Source organism: Rhinatrema bivittatum, chromosome 8 (genome assembly GCF_901001135.1).
Source record: "Rhinatrema bivittatum chromosome 8, aRhiBiv1.1, whole genome shotgun sequence".
Classification (NCBI taxonomy): Eukaryota; Metazoa; Chordata; class Amphibia; order Gymnophiona; family Rhinatrematidae; genus Rhinatrema; species Rhinatrema bivittatum.
The window spans coordinates 26,232,701-26,246,698 of NC_042622.1; the positions used below are offsets into that span (position 1 = coordinate 26,232,701).

Sequence of the window (13,998 nt, forward strand, 5' to 3'; positions counted from 1 at the left end):
TTTCAAATTACACACGCTTAAAAAACTTAAACCCCTCTTACATCTCAACGACTTTCGCACCATACTCCAAGCCCTCATACTCTCTAAGATTGATTACTATAATTCCTTGCTTCTTGGCCTACCTAAAAGCACCTTGCAACCACTACAACTCCTACAAAACGCTGCTGCCCGCATCCTCACCAACACACACAGAAATGACCATATAACCCCGGTACTCAAACATCTGCATTGGCTGCCTGTCTCAGCTCGAATCACATACAAATCTCTCACCCTAATACACAAATCCCTTCACAACCAAAACATGCACTGGTTCAAAGAAGACTTCTCCTTTCATAACAGCAGCAGACCCACCAGAAATCAGTATCTCGCCACTCTTCACACCCCTTCTCCCAAACTCACTAAACTGCGCACTACCAATGAAAGAGCCTTCTCCCTCGCAGGTCCCTCCCTTTGGAACAAGCTACCCTCCTCATTCCGCCAAGAAACCTGCCCCAAAATATTTAAACAGAACCTGAAGACTTGGCTCTTCACCCACTCCTACACTTAACTGCCTGCCTCCCTGCTTCACCCCACCTAGTACAGCTCAACCCCAGGAACCTTTTGCAATGTTATCTTTACTTACCCGTTATATAGCCTGTATATAACATGCTTTGCTGCCTCCTTGTAAATTGTGATGTAAAGTCTTCTGCCTCCTTGTAAATATGTACTACTATATTATATATATATATATATATATTATATAGATTATATATATATATATATATATATATTATATAGATTATAGATTATATATTATATAGATTTTTTATGATAACCAGTTCCCTACCCCCCTCCTTCCTTTTGTTCTTGCGTTCACATACTTCCCTTTTACCCTTACATTACTTGTTCTCATTGTTACTTGTTCCATGTAAAGCCTGTTGCTAGTTTTGTTCTCTATAAACCGACGAGATGTTCCCAACGTACGTCGGTATAGAAATGCCATTAAATAAATAAATAAATAAATAAATAAATAAATATTTGTGTGAAAAGATGTGTGAGTGCGAGAGATCATGTATGTATGTTTGTGTGTGTGGGAGTGAGAGGAGAAAGTATGTGTGCAACAACACCCCCTTCCCACCCACACTAATCCATGGCAATCTCAGGGCATCTGGAAATCAAATGTTCCCAGGTATGAAGAATAATCTTATTAGTTTTAATTATTTGGTGTTATTTGATGCTATAAGAACATAAGAAAATGCCATACTGGGTCAGACCAAGGGTCCATCAAGCCCGCATCCTGTTTCCAACAGTGGCCAATCCAGGCCATAAGAACCTGGCAAAGGGGCAGATTTTAAAAGGCCCGCGTACGCCGGCGCGCCTATTTTGCATAGGCTGCCGGCGTGTGTAAAGCCCCGGGACACGCGTAAGTCCTGGGGCTTTCGAAAAGGGGCGGGAGTGGGCGTGTCCGGGGCGTTCCCGAAACGACGCGGCGTTTCGGGGGCGTGCCGCAGCATTTCGGGGGCAGGCCCGGGGGCGTGGCACAGGCCTGGGGGCGTGGTCGAGGCCTCCGAACCAGCCCCCGGGACCGGAGGATGGAGCGGGGCTGCCGGCCGACGCGCACAAAGTTACGCCTGCTTTCAGCAGGCGTAACTTTGCCGACAAAGGTGGGGGAGGTTTTTAGATAGGGCCAGGGGGGTGGGTTAGGTAGGGGAAGGGAGGGGAAGGGAGGGGAAGGTAGGGGGAGGGCGAAGAAAAGTTCCCTCCGAGGCCGCTTCGAAATCGGAGCGGCCTCGGAGGGAACAGGCTGCTCGCGCTGGGCTCAGCGCGCGCAGGTTGCACAAATGTGCACCCCCTTGCGCGCACCAACCCCGGATTTTATAAGATACGCACGGCTACGCGCGTATCTTATAAAATCCAGCGTACCTGTTCGTGCCTGGTGCGCGATCACGCAAGTATTTAAAATCTACCCCAAATATTTTATTGGTATTTGGAAAATGTTTATGTTTTTCATTTTTGCATATTATTCTATTTGTCAGCTATTTTGAATATATATTTTTTCTATTAGTATGATTTTGCTATTATGATTTATGATTTATATTTCTTTATTTAATTATTGATATTTTATGAAGAATGGTGATGTTTCCATTTTTCCACTGTATATAGAGTCTGGCTTCTTGTGATTTCCAGTTCAGTTTTTGTCTACATGTTTCCATTTATACTTTATGGTTTCTTTATTCTGTATTTGGTGACAGTCTGTTTGTGTTCTGCATGTCTGACTGAGGTGAGCTATTCTGCTGGCGTGTAGTTTCTGTTTAGGGATCTATATCAGCTTGGCTTGTTCTGTTTTCCTAACAGGAGGTGTATTAGTGTTTTAGGGCCTGCTGTAATATTTGTAGTGCTGCCTTCTCATAGGTAGGATTGTTGATGTTTAAGTGCTAGCTTTTAGTGCTGTTTTGCTATGGAAGGTTTACTATATTTTAATTGTAATTCCATTTACTCTTGACTTTCTAAGGGCCAAGCCCATACCCAGCATGTGTTACAATCGGTCTAATACCATATGAGTTCCAGGTGTCTTTTTTTACAGGGTTTTCTGGTTGGCACCACAGCAGTGCATGTACAAATAATATACATGTCATTGTAATATTTTTTCCTCAAAATACAATACACTGCCCTTTTTCATGTAAAATCTATTACAGATGCATCATTTTTTAAATTGTGTGTATGGGGAGAGTGTGACTGGAGGGACAGCGGGTTCCGGGCTGTAAGGTTTGCCTCACACCGTTGCACCGGCCCTGTATACCTCCCCCCCCCCCCCCCCCCACACACACACAGCTTGCTTTAGTCCAGTTATTGCAGTAACAGCCTTCGTTTGCAGGGGGGGGGGGGGCATGCACCAGATCTTCTAGAACCATGGGTTGCACTGCTTGATGACTTACCACCTCGGAAGCATCCCCAGGCAGCAGAAAATGTAGGAGAATAAGGTTTGCATCTGGTTAAGAGTCAGAGAAAAGGCTTAAAAATGAAAGTGCTACCTGCGTATTTGCTCTTGCAGAGTCTGATGTAAACCTCCTGAGAAAGTAAAGCAGAAAGACTTAACCCCCAGAACTAAAAGTAAAAAAAAAAAAAAAAAAATACATCCCAAGCCAAACCAACTCCTGATGTAAATATTATAAGATTTAATTTATACTGGAACTTTGGTTGCTGTGCCTTAAAAATACACATTTGCTTACTTGGTCTGGTCTTGCTAATAAATTCATCTCATCCAGAACCAGCGCTACAGAGGGCACAGCCCATAATGTGCTTCCCATGGCAGACTATGCTGATAGAAAAGAGAAATTTGTGCAACTATTCTACATACTTTTGTATTACTAGCTGTGTCATTTACTAATTTTCTTTTCTTTCTTCTTCCATCTGCTTTGGGAGAAGAGCCAGCTGTATGGGTGTTCTTGGCAAAAGCATCATGTCTGCATAGTCTGTTAATGGCGGTAGTGGTGCAGAGTTAGACCTGTACACAGCCACCTTCTCCTTTGCAAACACTGCACATACAGGCCGATGCAATATCATGACTGAGCGCCCGCTTTCCTAACACACACCCATCCAGTTCTCCCGGGCAAATGAGCCGCTGCGTTAAAAAGGAGGCACTAGGGGAAATAGTGCACCCTTGGCACCTCGGCATCGGGTGCCCAAGAGAGGTGGCTGTGCATGGGTTAGGAAAACAGGTGCTCGTAAAAATGCTGTCAAGACATTATTTCGAAATTTTTTTCCACATTGCTGCTTTCCGTGGTTCCTCCAATTTAATATCGCCATGATATTAAGTCGGAGGAACCTCATAAAAGCAGTATTTTCTGCTTTTCTAATCAACTTTTGGGGCTCCTTAAAACTTAATACCTGCTCTGGCATTCATTTTTCAGGGTCATAACGTGTGCTTGGGTGCCCGGTTATTTTTTATATCGGGGGGGTAATAGCCAATAGCCTCATCAACATGGCATTTACATGTGTTGAGCACTATTAGCCAAGACCTGGTTTTGACGCATGTTTTGGTCGCGCTAAGTAATCCCCTTATTGCATCAGGGATTATGGACGCGCATCGAAGACGTGCATCCAACCACGGGTTAACCTGTGCATTAGCCTATGCGCACGACATTGCATCGGCCTGATAGTTTTCTACAGTGAAATGCAGGCCTATTGCCAAAAGAAGTATTCAGGTTCAGCTAGTTACTAGTAAACGTTTGGGAAGAGGCATTGTGAAGAGGCCGGATGAAGGTTGAGCCAAGGCCAGTAAAACCAAGCCTAGCTTGGGAGGCATCTAGGGATGCCCCTGTTACACGGGAGGAGACTGCAGAGCAGTCACAGGGTTAAACAAGCAGAGGTTCCAGAGGATATATCCCAGGAGTCTGTCGTATCAGCAAAGATGTATCTCTACTGCTGTCCTTATATAATATCACCAAGTGGGGCACACCCTGTGCTGAACCACTGGGTGTCTACCTACTTGGCAGCTGGGGGATAGGAAATAAATATTTCCTGACCTCCTCTGCAGCTTCTTGATCCCTGCCTTCTAGGGTTGCCGGTTCAAGCCTTGTTAATCATGACATTATTGCCCAGCCCCCTACTGGCCACTTCAGGGCCTGGCTTAGCAGGATGCTTTTGGTGGAAGTGCCTGTCTGCTAGATAATGTGCTTGTACTTTGAGTCCAGAATCTGCTTGACAAGGAATTTTTGTAGTTCCTTAAGCTGCCAATAGGGAACGTCTCAGGATTTCTCCACTCCAAACGGACAGAAAGTCTTTGGGGAGAGGAACTGGAAGCAGTCTGACTCGGAATGGAGGCAGACTGGTTCTACATGACTGGTTTTACATGAAAAAAAAAAAACATTCAAAATACAGTCTTCTGAGGTATAAAATAGAGGTGGGAAGAAGTAAAACTTTTGTTTCATTTTTCGTTTCATTTTTGGAGAATTTCTTTCCCCATAAATTTTGTAATCTACGCCTGATTTTATAACATGTGCGTGCAGCCGCATGCATGTTATAAAATCCGGGGTCGGCGCACGCAAGAGGGTGCACCTCGATGGCTTTCCCCGTTCCCTCCGAGGCTGCTTCGAAATCAGAGCGGCTTCAGAGAGAACTTTCCTTCTGCCCCCCCACCTTCCCCTCCCTTCCCCCACCTAACCCGCCCCTTAGCCCTATCTAAACCCCTCCATTATGTTTGTTAGATAAGTTGCGCCTGCCGGCCAAGTGCCAGCACACAATCCCCCGGCCTAGAGGGCCTTTGGAGCCCTCTGGCCATGCCCCCACCCCACCTCGGACCGTCCCCGGACCGGCACCCCGCCCACACTACCGCCCCCTTCCCGCCCCTTTTTCAAAGCCCCGGGAAATACGCGCATTCCGGGGCTTGCGCGCGTCGCCGAGCCTATGCAAAATAGTCTCAGTGCGCGCAGGAGCGGGTTTTCAGGGTTACATGCATAATATATGCGTGTAACCCTTTGAAAATCCGCCCCTTAATGTTTATTTTGTTTACTTTAAAAAAAACCTAAATAAACATTTTTAAAAAACCAACCCAAAAAAATGCCAGGGCCAGGATCCTCCCCAGCCCCCACTTACCCAGTCCAGGGGGAAACCGACGAGGCCTACGCCTTGAGGAGGCCTAGGCTGCAATAGATCCCCGCAAACTTGTCCTAGGCCCTATGCAAGACTTCCAGGCTTGGAAGTCTGGTCCTATCGCCAGGGCCTAGGCCTAGGTCAAGGGCTCAGGTCTAGGCCCGATGTCTGGTCCTATCGCCAGGGCCTAGGCCTAGGTCAAGGCTCAGGTCTAGGCCCGATGCCTGTGCCTCAGCGTAGGCTAGGGCCCAAGACCAGGCCCAATACTGGGGCCCAGTCTGGAAGCCAAGTCCCGAAGCCTGGACCTCAGCCCAAGGTCAGATCCAATCCAGGCCCGGCCACGGGTGCCCAGGCCTTGTAGGTCCACTGTCTTTGTCTTCTTTCTTGAAATGGCGCTGTCCACTAGGGATGCACCAGAGTAAAGTAACTCCGGCATATCCTCCTCAGCGAAGGGTGCCATTTTTTTGTAGTACAAGCGAGGCTCAGGCCTCTAAATCAGGCTTCAGCATCAGGTAAGTAAGGGTCTGGAAATTTCCTGGGCCTGGGCCTTTGCTTGGGTCTCGGCCGAGTCCCCTTTATCAGGCCAGGGCCTAGGCTAAGACCTTGGTGTCACACTCAGGTGTAAGCTGGGACCTCTGCTTTGAGTCTCAGCCTATTCCCCCTATTTTCAAAACAGGACAAAATTCCGGGGAAATTTCATTGGAATTTAAATTGTTCTGTTTTGAAAATGACCTGAAACTAAATAGGAAATTTTGTCTCTTTCCTATTTTGTTTCTCTTGAATGCTCATCCCTAAAAAATATCACTTACAATAACATGTATACTATATTTACATGCACTGCTGTGGTGCCAGCCAGAAAACCATGCAGAAAAGACACTTGGAGCCCATATGGTTTTAGGTCTATTGTGATGTGTTTGATATGGGTTTCTCTCTCAGAAAGCCATGAGTAAATTCAATTACAGTAACAATACAGTAAACGTCTCACACTAAAACAGTACTAACTCCCAGCACTCAAACAGTAACAACCCTGCCTATGAAAAGGAGCACTGCAAGTTTTACACAAAACCCTGAAACACAAATACAGCTCCTATTAGGAAAACAGACCACACTGCTTTAAATCCCTACACAGAAACTACACACTAGCAGGTTTCTCCTTGGTCACACATGCAGAATATAGACAGACCCTCACAGGGCCGGTGCTAGCTGTTTTGCTGCCCTGTGCGAGCAATTATTGTGCTGCCCCCCCAACACACACACACACACACACACACACACACACTTCATTCAGTCTCTGTCTCGGGTCTGCCAAAAAAAGCCCAGCTCCTTCCAGCGACTTAAAGTTTAAAAATGTCACCCCTCTACCCTCCGGGTCATCACCTCCTCCCCTGGAACCCATTTCTGGTGCAAGAATATTAGGTGCCCTAAGCAAATCTTATACCCTTGCACCCGTCTCCTGTTCTCTCCATGTACACAGTTACAAATTATGCATTCATTATTCAGATATAACATGAAAAAGAATATTCAAAGTATAGTCTTTTGATATAAAAAAAATCTCACAAGTGTTTGCATGCATTTCTTTGGTGCCAGCCAGAAACCCTACAAAAAAAAGACACTTGGAACCCATATGGCATTAGGGCTACTGTAATGCATGTCAAGAGTGGTCTTGACCCTCAAAATGCCATGAGTAAATTACAATTAAAATATAATAAACCTACCACACCAAAACAGCACTAATTGCCAGCACTTTAAAAAATAACAACCCTACCTATGAAACGGCAACAATGCAAATAGTACACTAGGCCCTAAAACACCAACACACCTCCTATTAGGAAAACAGAAGAAACCAAGCTGCTATAGACTCCTACACGCTAGCAGAATATTTCTTTTGGTCACACATGCAAAGCACAAACATACCCTAACCAAATAAAGAATAAAGTATAAATATAAACATTCAAGAAAAAACTGAATAGGAAAACCGCAACAAGTCAGACACTATGCAGTGCAAAAATGGAAAAACAGAAACCACCACTATTCCTCAGACATTATGTCATTTATTTATTTATTTAAAAGAGGTTTATATACTGCCTTTACAACGTAAGTTGGTCAAAACGATTTACATCTCTCAATACTCATAATTCAAATAACATAAAATTGCGTAGCATAAGCACTAAAATAAAAGAAAAATAAGAAAACAAAATCATAGTCATTAATCTAGTAAAAACAGAGTGAAAAGTTATGATGAACAATCAGCCGGTGCCATAAAAAACTATCTATCAAGTAACAGAGAGAGATCCAAAGGATACGGAGCAGCGAACAGAGCCAAGTAGAGGAGTCTTTGTAAATCAAGTGTATGTATAATGGATAACACTTTATATTGTATTCTGTAGTGAACTGATAGCCAAGGTTTTCTTAAGCAAATCTGGGAAGATACCAGAAACAAGATTACGAGTTGACATAAGATTGGGCTTGTGAGGTCACCTAAAGCTTTTAGTAGATGAAGAAATTTTGGTTTTCTGTAGTATGTGTGAAATGGATGAAGTGTCTACATGTGAAAAATGTGACCAGGTGCAAGCTGGGAAATGTAACGGATGATTTGAAGGTTGAGGGAAACTGCTGATAATTTTTGAGATTTTATCTTGAAAATGAATGGCTATACGATTGCAGAAGGCATCATCAATAACAGAATGATCAGTGTGAGGGACAGTCGTTAGAGACCTCACAATATCAAAAAGAACAGACAGATTACCGTTGGCAGCTGTTATTTTTAGTGAATGGAAGGGTTTTTTTTAGTGATGTCAATTTCTTTCTTGTATTTTCTCAAACAACAGAAGTAGGAGTTTTTGGATGCAATAGTACGATATTTTCTCCAAAAACGTTCTAGATGCCTTAGGGTGGTTTTCAAGGTTCATAAGGGTGCAGAATACCAGTGAGCATTACGTTTAGATTTTGCAGTGTGAGGAACTATGGGAACTATGGTGTTAAGAGTATTACTAATTGCGTAGTTCCATAAGGATACTGTTGTATTTTGGATATTGAAGCGTTGGCCCTTGGTTGCTGTAAGAGATGGCACCTCCCACAGGGCGGGCCCTGTGGGGACTTGCAGCAATAGGCGAGCTCAAGGCAGAGATGGACACAGAGAATTAGCTTTATTGTACTGCAACGTAGATGGTAACCCGAGGAACGGGTGATGACCCCAGCCAGGAGAGGAGGAACCAGATGGTAATGTTCTGTCTGTAGGTTGCAGGGTGGAAAAGGGAGTTCCACAGTCTCACCAGGTCCCAAGAGGGAGATGGGTCCAGTAGTTGTCCGCGGTGTAGGGTAGGCCGAGAACCCAAGCTGAGATGGAGAAGCCAATACATCCGGTAGTGGTCCGCGGTGCGGGGTAGGCCAAGGATCTATGGAGAGAGAGATGAGGCAATACAAAGACAGAACTGGAGTGGCAGTACTCTCTCTGATGCTGGTAGTTGTAGCAGCAGGGAACCCCTGAGGAGTGGAGGTCCAGGATGAACAAGGCCCCCAAGGTGCGGGTACCGTAGGCGTCCTGGTAATAGGTACGGTAGGCAACCCTAAAGGGTAGATAGAAGCACGGCAAAGCCCCCGAGAAGCGGGTACCTTAGGCTTCCCAGTTGGTAGGAGGTAACCCGGAGGATAAGGAGGAGTGAGGCAAGGCCCCCATGAAGTGGGTACCTAAGTCGTCCTGGAGCAAGAGTACAAGAGTGGGAGCGTCTGGTAACGTGGAGAGATCAACATGGAGGATTCCTTGCTAACTCGTAAAAGGGTCTGTGAGTAGAGATTAAATACTAGAGCTAGTGACGTCATGCAGTGGGGACGCCCCCGAGGTTCTTGCCATGACGCACATAAAGGACGCACACGCCCTGAAGAAAGATGGTGAACATAATTGCCCATGCCGGACTGAGGACCCCGGAGGGTACGGTGAGGAGAAGCAGAGGCAGCCATCTTTCCAAAATGAACTGAGTCAGGTAGAAAAAAGGTGAGCAATAGAGGGTGCAACAGATATAGTGTTATTTATGACACAACTGACGGTTGAGGGCATATTCAGTAGAAAGGCTTAAATGAAAGCTTCTGTAGTTATTTTTTTTCCTTCTAAAGAGGGTCATTTTATTTTTGTCTGGGTTCAATTGTGGAAGGAAGCAGTTAGTGGCAACAGTAAGGTGAATGAGAAAATGATCAGACCATGGAACAGGGTGGGGGCATTAATAATTTGTTCCCAGCCAAGCCCTCCCATGGCATCAAGAAAGAGAGAGCCGAAGGATGAGGATTTGAAGGGTCAAGATGAATATTAAAATCACAGGTAATTATGGTTTTCGAGAGGTCAACTGAAAAGTTTGATATAGCTTTGAGTAGGAGAGATGAGTCATGGCGCAAAAGACTTGGAGGGTAATAGATAATCACGAAGTTTGCAATGGATGTTGTAATAAGTATAATTTCATATGGGTGAATCAGATGTACAATTTTTTTGTGAGATTGGAGGGAAGACTTAAACAGAGCTAGGATTCCTCCGCCATGGCGTGAACGCCTGGATTCATAGAAAAACATATAGTCTTTCTATGAATCCAGGCCTCAACCGGTGTGTCGCCAAGAATACGCAGGTGTGTCACCACACTTTCTGGTCCCCCACTGACCCAGCTGCTCCCCAGTCCTCCTCCGCCCGGGCTTAAAATGCTGTCAGCCCTTGCGGAACGCGGCAGAACAGCTGGAGTCAGTGGCACCGGCCTGGTCTCTTCTTCCTGCCCCCCCCCCCCCTGCAGCCTGGAAGAGGAAGTGGTGAGCAGCGGGTGTGTGCGTGGGAAGAAGAGACCATGCTAGTGTGGTCAGCGTCGACCCGAAGAACAGAAGAGAGGCGCGGCCTGAGAAATGAGCAGCGCGGCTGGCAGAAAAATGAAGAACATCAACCCCCGCAGCCAATGGGACTCCTTTCTCCGCAAGGGCTGAAAATGAAGGAGGTTAGGGTTGGGAGGAGGCTGCTGCTGCCACTAGTTTCGGGGAGGGAGGGAAGGAGGGAGGGAGAGAGAGTGAATGAGTAAGCAAGCATGTGTGTTTGAGATCCTGTGTGTGTATGTGTGTGAGTGAGATAGCATGTATGTGAATGACTGAGAGCCTGTATATGTGAAAGAGAGCATGTCTGTGATTGAGAGCCTGCCTGTGAGAGAGAGAGCATGAATGTAAGTTTACGATTGGGAACCTGTATGTGTAAGTTTGTGATTGAAGACCTGTTTGTGTGAAAGAGTATGTGTGTATGATTGAGATCCTTTGTGTGTGAGAGAGATCATGTGTATGTATGATTAAGAGCCTGTGTGTATAAGTAAGAGAGAGAGCATGAGTGTCTGTGTGTGATTGAGAGCTGGTTTAGGTAAGAGAGCATGTCAGTATGTGATTGAGAGCCTGTGTGTAAATGAGAGAAAGAGAGAGCATGTGTGTCTGTGTGTGATTGAGAGCTGGTTTAGGTGAGGGAGCACGTGAGTAAGTGATTGAGAGCCTGTGTGTAAATGAGAGAAAGAGAGAGAGCATGTTTGTAAGCATGTGAATGAGAGTCTGCGTGTGAGAGAAAAAGACAGCATGTATGTGTGTGATTGAAAGCCTGTGTGTGTAAGCGTGAAAAGATAGACAGCATGTGTGTAAATGTGTAATTAATTGCCTATATAAGTGAGAGAAAAAGCATGTGTATATGTGAGTGACTGAGAGCATGTGTGTATAGGTGTGTAATTGAGAGCCAGTGTGAGAGAGAGCGCTGGTATGTGACTGAGAGAGGAGAAAGTTCCAAGCAAACCACCCCTCCTCCTGCTAATTCAAAACAATCTCAGGACACCTGGATATCAAATGTTCCCAGGTATGCAGAGCAAAAAAAGTTTTGTATCCTTATTTTTCATTACCGGGTCTTTGTGTCTGCTATTTTGAAATATTTTATTGGTATCTAGAAAATTTTTATATGAGTTTTTAATTATTGGATATTCCATTCATCAGCTGTTTTGAAATAATCTGTTCTTTTTGTTAAGATTGTCTTTGTGTCTGCTACGGCTACTGATTTTATATTTCTTGATTTGTTTTATAAGGACTGGTGATGTTTCTTTTTTTCCTTTATTACACTACATACAGAGACTCTGGCTTGTTGTGGTTTCCAATTCAGTTTTTGTCTGCATGCTTCTAGTTATGCGTTTTGGTCTCTCTATTCTTTGTTAGGTGAGGGTCAGCACATCTGATTCAGGTGAGATTTTCTGCTGGCGTGTAGTTTCTGTGTAGGGCTCTATAGCAGCCTGACTTGGTCCGTTTTCCTAATAGGAGATGTATTGATGTCTTAAGGCCTGGTGTAATATTTTCAGTGTTGCCTTTTCTTAGATTAGGTGGTTACTGTTTAAGTGCTGGAAATTGGTGCTGTTTTGGTGTGGGATGTTTACTATTTATGCAATTTCTGTTCAGACAGAATACGTATCTTTTCCTTGTGTCATTTTAAACAATAAAAATAATTACGGACCTTTACTTTTTATTTCCACCGTGAATTGAAGTGAGCAGTGTGTCACACATGTGAGCGGGTTTTGTCAGGTGTGTCACAATGGGAAAAAGGCTGAGAACCACTGGTCTGAAGGATGAAGTGAGTTAATTACAACAGCATCAGAATCAGATAGCCAATAAAATCAAGAAATATAATAAATACATTAATCATAATAGCATAAACTTACTAATAAAAAGAATATTTCAAAACAGCTGGTGAATGCTAGATCCAATAATTAAAAACTCATAAACAATCTGTTTAAAATTTCTCAAACACCAATAAAATATTTCAAAACAGCAGACACATCAAACAGCATCCAAAACTTGTGGTGCCCTAGGTGGCTGCTTAGTTTGTCTAGGGATTCAACCAGCCCTGATGACATTGGGCTAAAGGATTCTGTTAGACTGTGCCAGCCCTTTCAGCCATCCAATGGTAATCATCCACCTCCCCCGTTATTTTATTCTACTTCATTTTTAAGTTACAGTACTGGCTTTTAAGTCTATGAATGTACCTTGCAGAAATATATGCCTGCAGTGCCACTGAGCAGTGTTGTCTGAGATGGAAAAACCCAATTTGAAAAAAAGAAAAGAAAAAGTATATTATATATAAATATGAACATAAAGAGAAAAGTATTTTCTTTTTTTCATATATTAAGGCAACCTGCATCCATACGGAGCTGGGGGAGGGCTGTTATCTGTGTTCCAGCATGCACTAAAACCAGAAAAAAAGAAAATGTGTTATTGTTTGTGCCACTTTGGATTCAAAAAGATATTAAACAAACAACAAATGGTGTTTTCAATGTCATTTTGAATGATTGCACATCCCTAATTTGTATCCATAGATTAAAAAAAAAAAGAAAATCTTTCTATGAGGAATGTGATTTGCTTTTTTTTTCTTTCAAATGACCCGTTTATCCCCATGGACCTATTAAATGCTGCAGATTGCTGCTGGACCCACGAGCAGCCCACAGGCAGCACTGGATAAAGGGAGATGCTCTCGGACGCCACGCAGGAGTCTGCAGTAACTTGGAAGCCAGGTCACGCAACAATTAACCAGCACCATCTCTGCGCCCTTACCTTCCTCATCTCTCCTACCTTTATGGTCACTGCCAGCAAGGTTTTTGCTCTGTTTTTTTTTCTTTCACAGCCATTCTAAGATGGGGGGTCCGGCAATGTAATCTTGATTTGAATCTATGCTTGAAGGGGATTCAAATCCCAACTTAATTTAATCTTTTGACTTGCTCTGCAGGTGCTGCCTGAGGGGATTCCTATGCCACCAGTGATGGGATTGCAAACAACAAATCTCGTTATTAGGATTTAAAGAAACAAAAGCTTGAGCAGACCCCATTGCTGGTATTATTAAAGAGAACACACCATACCTGAATGGCTGCATGTTGGGGGATGTGTGTGTGTGGTGGACGGGGGGGGGGGGGGGGGGGGGGGGGGGGGGGGTTCTGTGTTTTTAATAAATAATGCTATATATAAAATATCAAATAGCATTGATTCATACAAATATTGGCCCTGGCTAAAGACTTTTACCTTAGGAATCTGCAGGCAAAATATTTTTTTATTTGTTTTCATTGTGTTTTCAGCCTATTTTTTTTTCTTTTTTTTTTTATAATCTAATATTGTTTTTAGATGTGTTTTTTTTTTTTGTTGTTTTATTCGGGTTTTTTTCATTTTGCCGAGGAGCATACGCCATTTGCCGAAATGGGAAAAAAAAAAAAAAATCTAAGAAATTTCAGGGTTTCTGGAGGCCTTTTCAGTTCATTCGGAGCAGGTCCCTATTGGATGGACTTCGCTTCCGTCCTTGCGTCCTAGAAACCAAGCCTGGTCTCTGTCTTCTTCGTGTAGGCGGCTCAGAATCCCTGCCTATGTTAACAGTTTTGTCTATTGTTTATTTTATTTATTTATTTATTT

The 13,998-nt window shown here is 43.9% G+C and overlaps 1 long non-coding RNA gene across 1 annotated transcript in view; it reads left to right on the forward strand.

The window, feature by feature from the left end:
• Window positions 1-13,432, forward strand: part of LOC115097904 — a 28,599-nt gene extending 15,167 nt beyond the window's left edge. Inside the window, exons 2-3 of the long non-coding RNA XR_003858359.1 lie at window positions 13,020-13,195; window positions 13,328-13,432. This is a non-coding gene — a long non-coding RNA (uncharacterized LOC115097904). The remainder of the gene's footprint in view (window positions 1-13,019; window positions 13,196-13,327) is intronic.
• The last annotated feature ends 566 nt before the right edge of the window (window positions 13,433-13,998 follow it).